Raw genomic sequence first — 6,014 nt, forward strand, 5'->3', positions numbered from 1 at the left:
AGGGGTAATTACATGACCTCTAAAATAACAATTAGAGAGGAGGCGATCTGCTCTTCTAATGCATTTGTTTTCTTTTAAAAACCTAATCTGGCTCTAGGCCGCTAATACAAGGGCTAATCCCATACTACAGAGGTGACTTAAGAAGGAAACAATTTACATTACGTTAAAGAAGAATAGGTAGAGAAAACAAAATAAGTTCACCTCAAAGCAATATGAGTGGGAGCTCGAGAGGGTTAAGCACTCTCTATCCCAATATGTAGTTTAAAAGATAGAATAGATACAAGTTTCTTTACATTTTAAGGAAGGTTACATATTGGAACAACTTCGGACCCGCCCCGAGAGTTAAACTGCTGAGCTAGCAAAGAAGGAAGTTATTAATCGGCCATTACCTTGTTGTTGACCGCTGCCGACGAAAGAGGCGCTTCCCGCCCCCTGCTATGTACTTTACACACCGAAAGATGGAACAGAAGTGGCCCGGAGACCCTAAAATCAGCAGTTTATATACTCTCGCGGAAAGTTCGAGGCGTTTGGGGAATGAGAACACCCTCCCACAAAAACTTTATTGGCTAACCAAGAAAACCCCTACACAATATGAAGAAGAAACACCTAATTGGTGGAAAATTAATTCAAGAAATTCGGGATTGGGTAGATACAAAACAAGGGGAAAGAAAGGGATAATATTGCCAACTTAAATAATGACTGAAAGAAATTTAGCAAAGAACAAACTTTTGAATTCAAAATTTCTCCAAAAAATAGTTCTTTCACTCCGCACTAGGGTGCACTATTGTTGATCTTCAGTAGTGTCCTCTAGAAGAGAAAGTTCACACTTCTTACTACAAGCAAAACAAAATACGTCGAAAATGACACAGTTCAAAAACTCCAAAATTTCCAGGTAGTGACATCTTCTGAGAAAGTAGAAAATTAATACCGTAGATAAAGTTCAGACTTCCTCCAGCAGAGGAGTTTCAATTGGCGCACATTTTAAATTAGCGGCGTGGAGGTGTACCGCCCGGTACAGATATCAATAATGAGCAAGGCGTGAGACTGCAACTTGCCCAAAATACATGCAACAGGTATGAATTCGACATAACGACGACATGCCCACGTATCTCCATATTACAGACAGTTCTATTGGTTACGACTGAATGGCAGACGTAGACTCTACGCAACTACTTTGCTGTATCAAGTGCTTTCTGAAAACACTCTTCCTTACCTATCCCCAGATTTCGCTACCATAGTTCACTACACCTGTTCAATATCCGGTCAGGCTGTACGCTAGAAATTCCGGTGCATCGAACCGCAACCTGCAACTGATCGTTCACGATCACCGCCACGAGCTGGTGGCATGAACTCCCCAATGACATCAGGGAAGCTAAATCTAAGATAAAGTTTAAAATCCTTTGCCAGCGTCATCTTATAGACACTTCCAGTTTTTCTTGAGTGTGAATGGCATGCATAAATAAGAATGAATATGATTGTTTGTTGTAATGTGTTCCAGTTTATCCTTTAGTTATACTTTAGTTAGGCAGTTTAGTTATACTTTAGGTTGTAAAGATTTAATATGTTTAATTTAGGTCATTTCAGTTTTCATACTTTTGCCATGTATTAAAATGTCCGACTCGATGGCCGAATAGTCAGCGCTCTGGACTTCGGTTCAGAGAGTCCCAGGTTCGGTTCCCGGCCGGGTCGAGGATTTTAACCTTCATTGGTTAATTCCAGTGGCTCGGGAGCTGGGTGTTTGTGCTCTTCCTAACATCCCTGAAACCCACACACCACACATAACATTATCCTCCACCACAATAACACTCAGTTACCTACAAATGGCAGATGATGCCCACCCTCATCGGAGGGTCTGCCCTACAAGGGCTGCACTCGGCTAGAAATAGACACACGAAATTATAATCATCTATATTAAAATGAAAATTGTTGAAATTCTTACATTGTAAAATTGTAAACGTTATATTGTAAAACAGTACTCATTTCTATACATGAAGTGGATAAGTGTAAGAAAGGGCCGGGAGCCCTAACTTCGCCACAATAAAGTCGCTTTAATTAATGAATATATTTTCGTATCTACCTACTGTCATTTCTTGATGCAGTAACTTTGTGCACCTCTCTCTTGGCACAGGCCAGAGCAAAATGCAGCTTCCACCGAAGTCCCAGTCTCACTCATGGTTGTGACAGTAGGGAAGCTGCTTAGGTTGTGGGCAGTGCTGGTTAATGGCATTTGGGGCACAATCGGTGTGTCTGAAAGGTATTACTCATAGGGTTGCTCGTGCTGCAATAGCAATTTGTGGTCCAGTGAGGAAGGCAATGGCAAACTACCTCATCCTGACTAGTACTCCTCATTTTGGATCCGCGGTAGGTCTTTTGCTCTCTCCCTATAACAGCATAACATTTGGTGGTGCTATTTGAGAATCCAACCAGCCTTCTGTTTGTTAACCTAACAAGCAACATAATTTCGTAATCGAAAAATATTGATTGCATTTAGATACCTCGTTGAGAGAGACGCAGAACTGTTTCAACGTCCCATCTTCATTCTCCTCCACATCGTTAGCGATATCTATGTCGCTCATTTCCTGATTCACACATTTCATTGTTCATCTCATTCCAATATTTTCATCAACTATGTAATCGGAATCGGAAATCCTTTTTACCGAGCCTTCAAGTTACATGGCCCTCGTTCAATTGTTCTCAAATTCGTCACAAACAGCTTCTTAAACAGTTTTCAGGACAAGATGAGGTTCTGCGGCCTTGATATTTCTTATTCTCATACATTTTCATACGATTTTTTGAAGAACTGCACACACAACATCTGACACGGATAATCGGGAGTTTGCTGGATATCAGTGTAATAATTACTTAATAAAAGTTTGTCATTCTGATTGAATAATCCTGTTAGCCGTGTCTGTAATATTTGAGTGAAGATTGGCTGCTGGGGAAACCACAGACCGAAACTGATATCATTGGTGGTAATAAGCGGTTTGAGATTACGTTTACTCCAAATTTAATAAGGATGATTAAGTGAAAGTGAGCCTAACCAATGTTTCTTTACATCAAAATGATTCATAGAGACGTATACACTTCGTTTTCTTTCTTTCTTTCTTTCTTTCTTAATCCGTTTACCTTTCAGGGTTATTTTTTCCTCGGACTCAGCGAGGGATTCCACCTCTACTGCTTAAAGGGCAGTGTCCTGAAGAGTGAGACTTTGGGTCGGGGAATACACCTGAGGAGGAGGAGGAGGACCAGTACTCTCCCAGCCGGCCTCACCTGCTACGCTGAGTAGGGGCCTTGTGGGGGCATATGAAGACCGGAAGGGAAATACAAGGAAGAGGGAAGAAAGCAGCCGTGGTCTTAAGTTACATACCATCCTGGCATTTGCCTAGAGGTGAAGTGGGAAACCACGGAAAACCACTTCGTGAATGGATGAGGTGGAAATGGAGCCCACCGCTACTCAGTTGACCTCCCGAGGCTGAGTGGACCCCTTTCCGGCCCTCACTTTTCAAATTTCGTGGCAGAGCCGGGAATCGAACCGGGGCATCTGAGAGTGGCAGCTAATTACACTAACCACTACACCACAGAGGCGGCTTCATATTATTATTGGTCTTTTTTTTCCACTTTACGAGTGTTAGCATTTCAGGTGGAATTGGCTCAGCTTTACGACCGGATGCCTTTCCTAACGTCAACCCTGAATTGAGGACGTATTCACAATTGCTCGTTTCTGTGGTGGTTAGTAGTGTAGTGTGTTGTGTGAGAATGAGGAGAGGTGTATTAAGGGAATGCAAATTCTCAGTCCCTGAGCCGAAGGAATTAACCATACGCAGTTAGAATTCCTATACCAGCTGGGAATAGAAAACAGACCGAACACCTTGAAAAAGACGTATATGCTTAAAGTTATCATAAATTTTCACCGATAATATCCATACAACCGTATCATTGCATAATTCCACATTCATAATGATGCTTTGGTATCCGACTGAGAATGTCTGTGACAACTTTCTATACCTTCACATGCGAAGCAAATTCACAGCGTTTCAGCTTCCTTAGCGCACCAAATACGTGAGCTTCTCGTGGCGAAACATATGAACTGAGGACTATCCACGTTTTATTTTCTAGTTGTTTTACGTCCCACCGACACAGATAGGTCTTACGGCGACGATGGGACAGGAAAGGGGTAGGAGTGGGAGGGAAGCGACCGTGGCCTTAATTAGGGTACAGCCCCAGCATTTGCCTGGTGTGAAAATGGGAAACCACGAAAAATCATTTTCAGGGCTGCCGACAGTGTATCCACCTTTTCCAGGTTACCAATCATAATGCTGTCACGTCCTTCCAGACCGACCAAGTGGCTGCACCGTTTGGGTCACGTAGCTATAGTTTGCATTCGGGAGATAACAAGTTCGAACCCTACCTTATTCCTTCCCACTCCTAGATTTTCCTTATCCGTCGTCGCCATAAGACCTATTTGTGTCAGTGCGACATAAACAAATTGTAAAATAAAAATAATGATCTTCCAGGAAACATGTGTACCATCGCTGCACGTTAGTAATCAATATCCAATGCATACACTGGAGGCATGAAGCGATACTCATCGTGTTGGGACTTATCTTTGGCAGATAAAATTATCCCGATACCACGCTGTTTCCCCTTATGAGCCTCGAATTCGATATAGGTCAGTGTTTTACGACATACTGACTCCGCACACAGGATATTTTTAAGGGGTTATTGCATCATTCACACGGGCTGCCTTGTCTCTTGAGGAAAGCACTTAGATGTTTACTACTCTATATTACTTGCATTTCTCATTCCTTAATCTTCTTTCTTCCCGGCCGTTTTCCCAATTTTATTGGGGTCGACACTTAAAGATAATTTGGCACAGTTTTACGGCCGGTTACTTTTCCTGACGCAAACGCTATATGGAGGGATGTATTCGCTACTGCGTGTTTATGATGATTTAACCCAGTCCACCCGGCGAGTTGGCCGTGCGGTTAGAGGCGCGCAGCTGTGAGCTTGCATCCGGGAGATAGTGAGTTCGAACTCCACCGTCGGCAGCCCTGAATATGGTTTTCTGTGGTTTCCCATTTTCATACCAGGCTGTACCTCAATTAAGGCCGCGGCCGCTTCCTTCCAACTCCTGAGCCTTTCCTATCCCACCATAATACCTCTCTGTATCGGCGCGACGTAAAGAAAATTGTAAAAACAATCAACCCAGTCCACGACCAAGAGAAAATGATCATTCGCAGTTAAAATCCCAGGTCCGGCTTGGAATCAGACCTAGGGCTTTTGGAACCGAAGACTAGCACACTGACTATTTAACGAAGGAGTTGGACTTTTTTTCGTTCCTAAATATCTCTAGTAAATTATCCGGACATGAAATTTTTCTCACCATCCTGATTGTCTTATCTGAAAGTTATAAGTTTCTTTTAATTCTAATAGGAAATAAAAGTTACGGATAGTTCATCGTACTATACAACTACAGTGATGTGTTCAAGTTAATCAGTGAAAGTTCGGCTTTAATCAGCAATGAATGTTGAGGATACCAATTAAGTGGGTAACATCTCCCATGTTATAGAATGTAAACTAGAGCTGGCAAGAGGCCACAGCTCACGTCCCTCTCCTTATTGATTGTCCGTGACCCTCCTTTCCATACAGAATTCCAGCAGAAGAGTTGCTTGCAGCTCTGGTGGCGAGAGGCCTATTTAGCTCTTTTTGCTGGAACAGTCTGCTTACTCGTTGGCACATTTATGAGACATTGTGTTGTATGACAAGAGGTCTGTCAATAATCTTCTGTCTCTTTTCTTCCACAGGAAAAGTAATACACCCGAGACCAATTCTTTCTCGGACGTGATAGCTTCGCGATTTCATCGCTAACCTAACACCAAGACGAACTTGCTTCGAATCCCAGTCTAAGCAAATGAGATTTTTAAAGTGAACGACATGACACAACGATTAAACTGTAGATAACTCGGTTTATGGTGTACGATTTACAGTGACTTGGATTACAAGCTTCCCTTTCA

Source organism: Anabrus simplex, chromosome 7 (assembly GCF_040414725.1).
Source record: "Anabrus simplex isolate iqAnaSimp1 chromosome 7, ASM4041472v1, whole genome shotgun sequence".
Classification (NCBI taxonomy): Eukaryota; Metazoa; Arthropoda; class Insecta; order Orthoptera; family Tettigoniidae; genus Anabrus; species Anabrus simplex.